Genomic DNA, 14,952 nt, shown 5'->3' on the forward strand with positions numbered 1-14,952 from the left:
ATACACTTAGCTATTATTTTCCCTGCTGTATCAGCATATCACAAAAAAGTCTCACTGGTGGGAATGGGTGAAGCTTTGCTATTTGGCAATTATATGAAGAGTTTGGATTTCATTGCAGGAGTTCTGTATTGACAGAATTAAATATATTAAGAGTTTGCAGCAAAGAGGGAGGTGTTTCTAGATTAGGAGCCATTTCAGGCTCCTCATAGAGCTTGCCAAGGGAATGTGAACTGCAGGCTTTAATCCTGGGGTAGCTGTTAGACACCTTGAAGACTGGCCTGGTTACTGTGCACGAGCATCACCTTGATAGAAGCAGAATGCTACATGAGATGTCTTTGCCTGAAGCTTCTGCTCACTGATTACAAGAGAAATAAAAAGCTTCTTCTACTGAATCACAGGTCAGGCACCAACTACAGAATTTTTCAGATGGGACGACACACACAAAACCCAATAACTAAATGTCTGGGGTTTTTTAATCTGAAACTTAGCCTGGCAGCCAAGGCATTACTTTCCTGTTTCTTTCTTTGGAAACAGAACTGTGAAAATATTTTTCAGTACTTGGATACTAATTCTGCAAGCTGTGAAAATTTAGAGCAGGCAAACTATGCTCTATATGGTCATAGGCCTGATTTCAAATAACCCTGCATACTTTAAAGACCTTTTTCAGAGAATATGATCCCCGGATTCTCTTCCACTTACCTAAAAGAATCTGACGAGACACAGGGAACTTCAGTAAATGAATATTGAAAGGCTTTTTAGGCTTTTCTGATGTTTTACTCTTTATCTCCAGCCAAGGTAAGTTTTCATGATAAAATAGGGAGTATTGTGAACATTTCTGAGTAATAGGGATTTTTCATGTCTCTCTGATCTGGGATGCAATTCTTCACAGAAATTTTTCATGATTAACTTTCCAGTTAGAATATTTGGTTAGTACTGTAACAGAAATTTAAAATGTACATATGTGATTAATTGACATCACACATTGACACAGAATTTACTATGTAAATAATATTAATTGATTCCTATGACTAAACGTGAAATATTTAGGAATGTAGGCATAACCCTCCTCTGTCAGTTTCAGTGACAGTTGTATTTGTCATATTTTTATTTCCATCTTTATTCTGACTCTGAGATAATTTTTTCTTCAATAAAACTGTTAATTGTCTGCCTAATATTAAATCACAGCGGGATTTACTGATCCTTCTTAAACAACTTCTGGATGGAAGATGAATTAATTTCTGTTGGTCAGATAGAAACAGGTGAATATGCATTACTTTTTAGCTTTCCAATTGGCTTTAGATGCAACCATTTAGGATAATGTAAACAAAGTGTCAATAATATATTATTTTTTTATATTGTCCCTGGTTTCATAAGATTTTTATATTGTCCTTTATTTTCTGCCTCATTTATACATGGAACTAATAATCTACCACGTTTTGTAGATATAGTATCTGCTGGCAATATAAGTGGCAAAAATATTTAATTAAAACGAGATTCAACTATTGTAATTATCAATGAGAATTCATAGAGCTAAAATATAATGAAGGGAAACAGTTTTAGTCTTTCGTCAAAGACTTTTTTTGAAAAAGAAATTCTGGAGGACCTCATCTGTGCCACATTCCTTACTGATAAGAGATAGATGTGCAAGTTGAAAAACTAATGCCTCCTTTTGTTAAAATTAAAGTCAGAGATTTAAAATTCTTCTCCTTTCCCTCAATTCAGTGATGTATCCAGTGGGAAATAATAATTTTAAGAGTTTATAACTTGATACTTCAAACCTTTTCTAGTGTTACTGCAAATGTTATATCCCCTGATTTCCATTTTCATTTAAATAATTGGTTTGTCTCTCATAATAGAAATGGATAAAATCTATCTAATTCAGATAGGTTCCTAGTTGGTGCACTTCAGCATCTCCTACTGAGTTTTTCTTTGATATATATAAAATTTTTTTTTCTTTCACATTATTACTCTTCTTCTTTCTTCTTTGAATCACCATTTAACTATCTGTCTTTTGGTTTTTTATCCATTTCAGGATTTATGGTACATGTGGAGGATTTCTAAGGTACCCTTTTTCACTGGAATGTGTTCTCCAACTAATATCTCATTAAAAATTAGTCATACTGCTGTTGTAGGAATAATGCAACTGTACATATATGGATATATGGTAAGTGCAAGGAGAAATTATTTCTTTCTTGTACCATTCTGTTTTTTTATTTTGTCTAAGACAAATAAGCAATTTATCTACACAAAAAAGCACACACAGAGTAATAGCACCCAGTAGAAAAAAGGGTTGGGAAGGGATAGCTCATAAAAACATACACATATGCAAGACACATATAAAACATAGATAAAACGATAAATACTTTTTTTTGTCCCTAAAGCAATGAAAATGCCACAAAATTAGCATTCTAGTGATATGAGGGGGAAAGAAATATCAAGATTCTGACAGAGATAGTCCATCATGTTGTTGCTGTTTTAAATCAGGGCATCTGTACTGTTCATGCCTCCCTCACAGTTGGCATCTGTTTTACCTGTTAGCTTCCAGTTTAACAAACTTCAGGCTATCTTGAGGGCCAATTCTTTCAAAATGCTCTGAGATTTTTCTGTGTCTCACCTACTTACCTTTTCTAGCACAAACAGACTTCAAATCTTGAAAAAATTGTGCAAATTTATATCCTATACTTTCTACAGCAAGGTGAAATATTTCTTTTTCAAGTCATATTTCACAAAAATAAATTCAATGCAATTTTTCCATCAGTGCGTGTTTTCTGAAAAATTTATTTTTGACAATGAAGAGTACATTTGCTTGTATGTTTTCTATTTCTTTTTTTACATAAAAATCTTTTTTTCCCCTTCTTGTATGCACCAGGAAGTAATAACTTACAGCCAGCATCAGCAGTTCCATTGTATAGCTTTTTAATTATCAGATTTTATTTATTCAAAACAAATTAAAAATCAAATTTTCACTTAACCATCAAATCTTGTACCCAGAATAATGATCTCAAGTGTCTTACTCTACTCCTGATCTCCAGTTTGCCCACCTCTAGGAAATTTTGAAGACTACATTCTTGTGACATTTACAGATCCAAATGGTCATGGTCAAGGTTGTCAGAGTCTTTGCTTAGGCTCTGTGCAGGCTCAGTTTTGTACCAAGTCATGCTTGGTTCATAGTTGTGCTAGATGTATAATATCTAAATAAGCCTACAGAGAATTTCTCAATTGTACTGCTCTCCAAAATTGAAGGATACACAGATTTTCTCCAGTTCCACATGTTAAACATTGATGTTTTCCCATAACTTCCTTTTAAAAATTTTTTCTAGTACCCAAATTTGGGCTGTTTCTCTCTTTCTGTACAATTTTTGTGACATATCATTTTGGCATTTTTTGTTATTAAGAAACTGATAAGCAAGACCAAACATCATAGAGCATTTTAATTAGCTAACTAGCTAACCTTTCTTCACAACCAGTTTTAGCCAGACATTTGTACTGAAATGTAAATACCAAATACAAGACAGCAAAAAGTACATGCTATTCTGCAGCAAGTTCTAAGAGTTTCTTCAAGTGCCCAGCAACACAATGAAAATCAGGCAGAGGCTAAAACAGGCTTACAGCTAAAAGAAAGATTGACTTGCCAGTATTTCTGTGGCATCATAAGCATGAGGAAACTGAGTATATGTTTAAACTAGAACAAGCCAAAAAACCATAAAGGTTGAAAGTGATTGGGTAAGAAGGACATACTAACTAAAAATTAAATCCATTAGGTATAAGTTCTTACTCCTCTCTAGCCAGCCAGTATATTAAATGGTTTTCCTGGTTGTTTAGAGCATACAAATTTGGAAAAAAGTCTTAAAATAAAAACTCAATATTGTGTTATCTATGTTTTTAAATAGAAATTGAAAGAAAATAAACTGAAAACATACTTAGAGTCAATTGAGACATTGAGTTAAAGTTCCTAAAATTAAAGATAATATTCTGGATATCTCATTGCTTGCTGAAAAGTTGGCTGAAGGGGTGTGGGATCTCCATTGGTAGAAAATGTTAAGAACAGCTCTTGACAAGCTGCCCCTCTATTATAATAGGGGATCAGGCTGGAAGTTTCTTCCAGCCTTAGCTTTCCTATGACAAAGATTATACTTCATCAGACAGCTCTCAGGAAATCTGCATTAGCAACTTCTACAAAGGAAAGGAATTAATTTCACATTTCAGTTTCTGTGGAAGTGCTTAGGTACAGAGAGTAAAGAAATGAGATGAAATGAGAGAAAGTCAGGAATTCAGGCAGATAGGTAAAAAGATAATAAGCCAAAGGAAGACAAACAAATCATATTTACATCAGGGAAAGTTAATATTTCACTAAATATTTTCACTCCTTTGCTACTTTTTTTTGTATACCAGGTATGAAAAAAATGCTGTCATCTTCTATTGCACTGAACTAGTACGGTCACAATTAAAGTTATGTGATCTAAAAATGCGGCTAATTGTCTGAAGTTTGTAAACATCAATATTTTGATAACTGCTGTCTAAAATTTTAGGCTTTTCTGGTCACTCCTTTTTTCTCCATAATGATTTTGGTTGCTGGTCTCCAAACTCACTCCAATATCCCCATCTTTCTGATAAACCACTTCCAGAATGTAACACAATATTCTAGCTAGAGCTGCACTACTGCCACATCATTACTTAGTAATGTGATAAACATTGGTATTGATGGATGGGATACTACAAAATAGATTCATTTGTAACTGAGTCAACATTAAAATTTAGGTTTCTGGTACTCACTCCATATTTTGCAAGGTGTAATCTGAAAGAAGATTAAAATATGGGCTTATTTAAAAAGATGGGAAAAAGAATTTAGTTTTTGAAAATATTCAGAGATTTCAAAAGTTAGATTTATTCTGTGTCACTATGAGCAGGGTGCTAAAAGCCAGCTAAAAGAGCCCTGCATCAGGGCCTTCTGTTTAGGATAATGCTCAATAGCGTGAGATCTGAATTGCTACTCTGCTTGAGTCAGGCTCAAGTCAGGTTTCTCACCAAAACAGCTCTAATTACCAAACTGTACAAGATGCAATCCCTGCTATTCTGACCTTGTCTGAGTGTGGCAGTCACACAAACTGTGACTAGGATATTTTTCTTTGATCTTCTCAAAATTCTCTGTAATTGATACAGTCAAATGACTGCAGATTTTTCATATAACTGTCAATTAAATATCCCAGTCAATTCTTATGAAAACATACCTAGCTAATCTTTGCGGTCCAAGATACAAATTTCAATGGTTTGTCTGTAGCTGATTGTTCACTTCTAGCCTCATGGTTCAGATTTACAGAATATTAAGCGTGAAATGTGATGGACTTAGTTCCTTCCTGTGAGCTCTAATCCCTCACCTCCTCTCTAAAGACCAGAGGGAACACTGGCTGTGCTCAGTCCTGAGGGCCCTCTGGGACAGTTCTTTCCCATGCACTGGGTATCTAATTCTGTAGCCCCCATCCCAGCCTGACCCTGCCTTTGTAGGTCCCAGTCAGCTGTGTGGTTGTTGATTTAACAGAACATCACTGCTTTGCATAGAATCTCTGCAAAACATGGTAGATATCAGTTTGAGTTTGACTCACTTTAATTAATGGTGTGAAAACTCCAGGAATATATGCTCTACTCGAGGATGCTTTGACCCTGCTCTGTCAGTAGTTTAAAGTGTAAACAGAGTCCAAAATTGGTTAATACAACAAATCTTTTTGAAAAACAAAACAAAATAGAACAAAACAAACAAATAAAAACCCACACCAGGGACTGTAAGACAGAGCAGTTATCAAAGTACCTTTCTTAGGTATGAGGTCCCACATGGCTTTTTTCCTTTACAAAGGATACAAACTTTTTTGGTAACATTTAGGCCTGATTTTTTCATAGTAAATGTAGGTATTTTGCTGAGATATAAAAATTTAAAAGTGTAATTAGATGCTCTATACTTTTCCTAGTATCCATGAAAAGAGAGAAGAAATCTTCCAGGCTGGTTTCACATACCACTGTCTCTGGCTAACAGGGTATTTCTGATCTTCCATGTGAAAATAAGGAGACATACACTATGACTTAACACTGAATACCGTAACTGCAAAAATCATGAAGGAAATCAATGGGTGTCGATACTTAAATTTACATTCAGCGTAACTTTATTGAAGATTCATATGTCAAGATTCCCAGAATAGCTGCACACACTTTTGGATACAGTTGAATTAATCTCTCTACCTTCTTTACCAAAATAAGAAAGGTACTGAATAGCTCCTACCTAACTGAGCAGTATTAGAAATGCTAAGAATAACCCAACGAAAGCCTATTAATAGATTAACTGGTCAGAGAATTTAACATATAACTGCTTAACTAAAGATCTTAATGTATATGTCAAAGCTGTATATAGACCTGTATTGTAGTTTCTCAGGAGATGACTCAGGTAATCTGTATCTTGTTACATGTTCTAATCATTTTTTTTATTTTAAAAAAGATAAACCTAACAGAAACTGTTCTGATCAGCAAAGAAAATTTAGATTAATGTTTTAAACATATATAATTCTGAGATAAATTAGAAATATTAGGTGAAGAGAGAAGATATTTATAAATTAAATAATCTTGGAACTCTCCCCAGTCAACATGACAGCAGGCATAAGCAAAGTTTTACATTTAGTTTAGTAACCAGCCGAAAAAGCTGAACAGAGTATTTCTTTGTCTCTTAGCTGGTTTCTTTTTTTTATCAGTGCACAAGAAAGAAATAAATATAGTAACTCCCTAATTTAAAGCAAAAATATGCCAATGAAAGAAAACAGGGAAGGATTTTGAGATGTTGTGTAGCAAAAACTGTGGAGAAAGAAGAAAAAATGAATCCTTAAACCCTCTTTAGCAAACCTGTCATTACAGTCTGTGGTAGGCACAATGTTTTGCTTTTTACATATTGGTATATGCATAATAAATCTGGATGTCAGATACTGTATTCAGTGCTCTGTTTCTTAAAGATACAAATCTTTTACTGTCCTTATCAAGGCTGGTAGAAATTTAGGATTCCACAATGGACTAAAGGTTGTTCTCTATTCCAGACACTTCTGGATATGCAGTTTAGGATTTTGGCATTTTCTGCCTTTTGTGTAATTGATTTTACAATCTTAATGACATTCCTTTAATGCTTATCTTCAGTGAGATGTAAAATCTGCTCAAAATTAATTTAGAGTACATCTCAGAGATCTTCGCAGATGGAGGGACCTTACCATCAGCCTCTAGGACAAAATTAATGTTATCAAAATGAAAATGTCTTCTCTAACTCTGCATGTCCTAAGAGGTCTCCTGTTTATCATTCATCTATATGACTGTGGGAAAATTAACTTGATTTTAAGTATTTCTCTTGCAGACAGATGACAAGAAAAAAAATTTTTGGACATGTGCAGCATTTGTCTGATCAGAAAACTTCTGTGTGCCTATTTTGCAGCTCTTTCAGACAACCCCCCTTTTTTCTCTGGAAAATCAAACTTCATAATCCAGCACTGCTTAACTTCCACTGCAGGAATGAGGTTTTGCCCCTTATTCACAGAGTGGTTGGGGTTAGCCTACAGCAACTTAAACTGCTTGATGCCTCCTGCAACACCTCTTAGGAGAGAACATACACCACTTTGGCATAAACTGATACATAATCACTTCTTGGAATTTAACTCTAAGAACTGGAAAATGTCCAGTGTACTGGAAAATCAGGATAAGAAGATAGATTTTGTCTTTCAGTTAATTTCAGAGACTGCACTTGAGCCACTGTAGTATTAACACCCATCAGTATGTATAGGCTGTATAGATATATCTGTAATCTAGCCCATTGAACCTGAAGAACAAACATATCCTTCAGGACTTGGGGGTTTTTTGTTTGTTTGTTGTGTTACATTGTGTTTTGTTTTAATTCAGGACAGAGAATAACAATAAGCAATATTGCTTTTGATGTGAAGAGGGTGTATCAGGTTCAAGCAGGCAGCTGCAAGCAGCCTGGTGCCAGTCCTCAGACTGATTTTTGCAGAATATTGAAACCGTGCCTGTGGGAAAACATAGTGAAAGACATTAAAAACTTTATTATTGATTATGATTAAGACTGGCCCAAGCACATACTCTGCCAAAGCAGACATGTTGGAGTTGTGGATTACCAAGATGTTTTGGCATTGTACCAGACTTCAACTGTCTTGGCTAAAATAAGGTAAAAGATAAATCTGATAATGGTAAGTAGATGAATATGATAATACTTCCTAGAACTATGTTTTGGGATATATCCCAGCCTTTTGGAAGGTCTCTAAGTTGTGGAAAGCCAGATTCTCTAAAGCAATTCTTGCAGCCAAAGAACATATATTGCTTCAGATAGAAAATAGATTCTCTCCAGGGACAGAAACTTGGCACATTAACTTGGGGGAACTAGAAGCTAAGAAATGAGTGCAGTTTCAAATAATAGGGACCTTGAGAAAAATCTAAAAAGCTTTCATCCAACTTTCTACAACCTTTGATTAATCCTTAGAAACTGAATACTGAGAGATCTCTTTCCACTGTCTCAATCTCTCCAGTATTTCCCCCACCCATGTAGACATCCTGTCTCCTTGCCCAACAAATCCTCCAATCCCCTACTTCTTGTTTGGCTAGTCCCGTATTTTCTTTCTAGTTCATTGGGCTGGTTTTCTGCTGCTACAGCCTTTAATCACCCGCTTATGTACATATGAGTGCTTCCTAGTCCCAGTTTTTTATTGCAAATATTTTGTAGAATCACTATATTGCATGTGCACCTGAAGGACAGGATCTCATCCAGAGGGACCTGGACAAGCTCAAGAAGTGGCCCATGGGAATCTCATGAGTTTTAATAAAACAAAGTGCAAGGTGCTGCACCTGGCTTGGTACAACCCCAGGCATCAGTCCAGACTGGGAGATGAACAGATCGAGAGCACCCATACTGAGGAGGACTTAGGGGTGCTGCTGGGTGAAGAGCTGGACATGAGCTGGCGGTGTGCACTCACAGACCAGAAAGCCAAACGTGTCCGGGGCTGCATCCAAAGCAGCAAGGGCAGCAGGTCAAGGGAGGTGATTCTGCCCCTCTACTCCTTTCTCGTGAGATTCCACCTGTAGCACCGCATCCAGCTCTAGTGTTCCCAGCCCAAGAAAATCATGGAGCTGCTGAAGTGAGTCCAGAGGAAGTCATCAAGGTGATTAGATGGATGGAGCACCTCTAAAATGAGAAAGGGCTGAGGAAATCAGGCTATATCATCCCACAAAAGAGAAGGCTTTGGGGTGACCTAATTGTGGCCTTCCAGTACCTGAAGGGAGCCTACAAAAAGGACAGAGAGGGACCGTTTACAAGAGCATGTAATGACACAACAGGGGAGAATGGATTCACAGTAAAAGAGAGTAGGCTTACATTAGACATTAGGAAGAAATTCTTTACTGTGAAAATCTTGAGGCACTGAAACTGGTTGCCCAGAGAAGGTTGGATGCCCCATCTCTGGAGATGTTCCAGACCAGGCCTGGATGGAGCTCTGAACAACCGTCTAGTGGAAGGTGTCCCTGCCCATAGCAGGAGGCTGGAACTAGATGATCATTAAGGTCCCTTCCAACCCAAACCATTCTATTATTCTATATGTGCTGCTAAGTTTTATTGAGTGCTAGGGTAGGTCTGAGAAGGCTGTTTGCAGACAAAATCTGTTGGGAATTTTACTGGTGGATGCTAATCAGTTTCTGCTGAGTCTTAAAAGCCTATAATTCAATACTATTTCTGCTTCCTCTGCTGTGGAGAACAACAAATGTCTTATCACCAGCTGTGGTATGCATTAAATGATACCTCAAATGAGTTTTATGCGTTCCACTTAAAATTCATATGTGTTTTAATTGTGATAGTAAATTCATATTATTCCTCCATTTATGAAAGCATGTTGGAACTGTTCAGGAGACAAGTTCCAATAGATGGAACATCCTGGTTTTCAAGTAACTTAACAACTTTTGGGCAAGAAAATTTTGGTTGTAGCGCTAGAATGGCTGCAGTAGTATTGTCAAGTTGGCATTGGATGCAGCCTGAGCAAGCAGTGGCAGGGCTGTTTTGCATGGAGGTATTTATCTGGCTTCATCATAAACTCTGACCATTCCAGCAGTCTGTGGTTCCACTGCCAGGGAGGAAGAAGCAAAGCCTATACTAACTCAAATGCCTGGATCAGTTTTAATTTGATCTGTATTAAATGTGATAGTGTGCCTTTTAGTGATGCCCTGAATCTGAAAAGAGGAACAAATCTGGTCCAAATTACAGTGATTTGAAATTCTTGAAATATTTTCATGTGGGGTTTTTTTCTTATGTTTTCACTTCCAACTAAAATGACACATACATATATATTTGTCTTCAGAGAAACAAGGACTAGCAAAGAGAAGAGAGAAAAAACTGCGAAGCGATTGCATGCTCAGATTTCACTTTCTCAGAGCTGGTGATAGAAACATGGCTATGTAGGAATTATTGAGTCATTACAGCAGTTAATTTAGAAAAGGATTTTCAAAAACCTTTCAATTTATGTTGCCACAAATTATGATATAAATTTAGTGCTTGTAATGGTATAAAGATAGTAATGGTACACATGTAGCACTGGTATAAAGATTGTGTTTAACTATACTGATGGATATTTTAAGAAATTTTTAATGAGTCTTATGTTACATTGAAGTTGTCTAGACCCGTATTTCACTCTTCTCCCTAAAGTACTCTTTTTCTGGAGAACTAGAGAGCACAGTCTCATGGGTGGCTTTGCTAATGGAAGGTAATGATCACAGGCCAGGTGAACACTAGAAGCTCTTTGACACATCATTATGACCCGCCCTGGAAATGGGGTAACTAAGGTTTTGTTAATGGATCCCTTGGGGCAGATTAGAGTGAAACAACTAATAACTGGTGTTTACAAATATATATATATCTATATAGATATATATATTTGAAAGGAAGTATGTGGTTGTTTTTGTTTTTATCTATAGAAATACAACAATAAAAAAGTTTAAAATGCCAATATTAAGAAAATATATAAGGAAAAGAGAAAGAAAGGATAAAAGTAGACAGTTGAAAGATGCCACCACCCATGGATCTAGCAAAAAGATTTGATTGTTGCAATTTAGATGTCCATTGGTCAATGTGGTGGTCACAGTCTTGAACCATCAGGGATGGAGGGAGCCCCACAAAACACAAATATGGATTAATATGCACTCAGGTTCAGGTGGGAATGACCAGGTACCTCCCCTACTGGGGGAGTTCTACAGTGTCTGATGTAAGACTGTAGCGCAGTCCTCTGTTGGATGGCCCCAGAAATGAGTCTGGGGGCACTTTGGGAGTCTTTGATGGTTTACGACCCCTTTTAAGACATGAGAGCTACCTCCTAGATCTGCATAGTTGAGCCAGTTTTTTTCTTGTCAGAAGAGATGAATAGGATGAATACCTTCAGTCTTACATATGAATGTGTGATACTTCCCCTGGGGGGTGTTTTACACCTGGGCTTTATTGGGAGGGAGAACAATGAAACAATAAAAAATATTATTCCACCTGCTTCTTACCAGCCTTTTCTCTTACCTGGCTAAAATTTCACAGTCCCAGTTTCTCAGGGACACAATATTCCAGGGCTCAACTAGTTTATCTAAACAAAGGTCTGTTTGTCATCCTCCAGTGGTGGATGTGCACCCTGTCTGCATCTGGGCTGTTTTTATGCAGATCAGAAGTTTCACCACCACACACCTAAAAACTCTGCTTCTCCCCCTCAGCTGGGAGGGTGCAAACCTGGCTTCAGCAAAGCACTTGCTGTTTTTGAAAAGGCTGATTGCTTGAGTGATTAACCCTTACAATTTCAGTCTCATACGTATCTGAAAATTAGCTCTATAAAAACATAGCCTTCCAAGAGGCTGACTTTGATTGATTGATCCCATGAATGTTTGTTAGAATGGCAATAATTGGGAATGTGATATAAAGGAAGGTGAAGAAGGAACCCAAGGAAGACAGAACATATACTTTTAGGAACAGTAAAGGCTTAGTTTGACTTCTATTTCTTGAGAAGACACAAACTTAAATGTACATTGAAACTTCATTATACTGAAATGCTGAAGAAGCAGCAGATCTATTTTATAATGGAGACTCTTCTTTCAAACAAGTGATGACTTCTATGTCTTTAAAACATTCTGCATGTAATGGTTGGTTAGCCACGTGCTGATTTAGGGGGTTTATTTTTTCAGAGAGCTGGTAATAGCAGAAATACCACAATGTATTGCAGTAGTTCCGAAATGGAGCTTCATTTGTCTTGTGAGTGTGAAATAAACCAGATGATATACTGCTAAGTAGTGACGTGCACTAATTCATTGCTTTTGATACCACCTTTCATTTTAAATTAACACTGAAGTTTCAATACCTTTGGCTCTGCAAACCTGCTAAGTCCTGCTTTTTTTATTCCTTTCGTGCTGTTGTCAAACAGAGGAATTCAGAGTTGGAATTCCACTTGAAATTAAGCTTACAATCAAAAAGAAAAAAAATGCTAGACGCCCTAAAACCTTAGCTCCTCCAAGAGTTATGCAAGAGTGGACTTGAATATGACTGCTGAGTTTTCACTGCTGCCATAAAAATTCACATAAGAAATTTATTACAAATTCTCTTTAGAGGAGATCTGTATACCCGACTTGTTGTACTCAATGAGATCTACAAATGAAAATACAAACTAAAAAAAAAAAACTACAAAAAATTCTTAGCAGTCTTCTATTTTAAAAATTACTCTGCTTCATATATTAAATATCTTCCTCCTCCCGAATCTAGCTTTGTCATATTTTCATAAAAGATAAGTAAATCCATTATCTTGGGGTGACTTTATGATGTGTATCCCCTATCACTGCTCTATGCCCAGAAATTATTTCTGTGCCTTTCTGTGCCTTTAAACTGAGCCTGAAAGGGGGGAGAGAAAAAAACGAGCAAACTTTTCAAAACAGTTGTTCAAGGACACAGATACACATTCCTCTGCATTCCCCTGCTGTGGTAGCAAGAGCGGAGGAAGCACCCTTCTTGCTTTTCAGCCAGCTTTCAGCTCTTTTTCTCCGGAGGGAGATGGAGAGTTGAACTTTGTTTTCCTGTGACTTCGTTTTTCCCCTTCTTGTCTTCTGGACTGTTTCAACATCAGAAAACATCAGGAGAATTTCAACATCAGAAAACATCGGGCCCCTGGAGGTGGGCCCACACCGACCCAGCTCCGAGGAGGAGGAGAGAGACCACACCTACAGAAGGATGCTGTAATCTTTCCAGGTTTCTCTCCACAGCAAGAGAGGTTTTATTATTTAGCATTATTATCCTTTTCCTCCAAATTTGTCCAAACTGGCACATTTCAGTTTCAGAGTATAAGACACATAGCTGCTTTCCATAATTCTACAATCATTGTAAACTAAAGCAGCATCTGAAATAAATCTATTGATCAACTGTATTGTATAAACTAATACATACAACATGTGGTTTGTTTTGAAAATATAATTGGGAATTCAAACAGCATGCATTTTACAAATGCACAGTTAATCCCAAAGCTTGGAATTTCCTATGATATTTTTCTTGGATTCATATTCATACTCTTTAATGTATCAAATACAGTCTCACAGACAGCAGCTTATCTGTAATCCCTAGCTTCAGGGTGTGACATTCTTAAACAGTTTTTTAGAAAACCTTCTGTTAAAATTTGATAACCATTAAACATATGCCTCTACAAATTTCTAACCAGTCATGTCTGATTGCATTTCACTGCATTCCCAACATGGCAGCAATGAAGTGATGTTAGCCAAGAGCTATAGTGTAAGACAATATATAAATTTGAGTTCTGCATTTTCCTTAATATTTTTCAATTTATTTGTTTCCTCTTAATGACTTAAATGATTTTCCACTAATAGAAAACAACACAGTCCTGGTTTAGTGAAGGTATGCTAACAAGATTGTTAGAATTTTAACAGAGAAACTGAGATATGGCTAAAATTAGGATATTTAAGTCTATAAATTCAAGATATTTGTAAAATCACCTTTTCTGTAATAGCTTTGCAGGGAAGGCTTAAGTTAGGAAGAATCTTTTCTAGAAATAGCATAACTACATCAGCAGAAAAACTCCTTTTGTATTATGAGTTACATCTGTGTGAGGAAATATATCACCATTCACGTATCACCACAGACAGAAGAATATGTACAAGGCAGGAAGTAATGTTAGTAATGAAATTAGAAATAGCATCTCTCCTCCAGTTGTGTGTACATCAAATATAAACCAAATATAAATCTGTGAGATGGACAGATTACTTTTTCTGTCTTCCCTTTCTCATTGCAAGACTGAACCACGAGTTCGGTAATACATACATTGCACAAAAGGGAAAGGTTCTAGGAAGAAATGGAAGGAGAAATTCAGACTGAATAATTTGTAAGCACAGAAATTAAGAAGAGTTACTAAAACTGAAATCTCAAATGTCCCATCATGTATTTCATGTGTTTTTGATAGCTGCAGTGATTGAGGAGGCTCAGGGTGATATTTTCACTTTATGCTTACCTAAAAGGAGGTTATAGCCAGGTGAGGGTCAGCCTTGTCTACCAGGAAACCAGAAACAGGATGAGATGACCTAGTCCTAAGCTGCACCAGGAGAGGTTTAATTTGGACATTAGAAGGGATTTCTTCACAGAAACAGTTGTAAAGGATTGGAATGGACTGCCCAGGGAGGTGGTGGAGTCATTGTCCCTGGATGTGACAGTGTATTAGGGAAAGACTCAGTGTGCCACTCAGTGCCACAGTCTAGTTGATATAGTGGTGTTTTGCCATAGGTTGGACACAGTGATCTTAGAGGTCCTTTCTGAGATGATTCTGTGATGTCTCAAGACACAGAAATGAGGAGGAGTGAAAACCTCTTGTTTTCCATGCCACTGAAGCAAAGACAATGTTCTATTGGTTCAACACAGAAATGCAT

The sequence above is a fragment of the Corvus hawaiiensis genome, chromosome 26 (genome assembly GCF_020740725.1).
Source record: "Corvus hawaiiensis isolate bCorHaw1 chromosome 26, bCorHaw1.pri.cur, whole genome shotgun sequence".
Taxonomy (NCBI): Eukaryota; Metazoa; Chordata; class Aves; order Passeriformes; family Corvidae; genus Corvus; species Corvus hawaiiensis.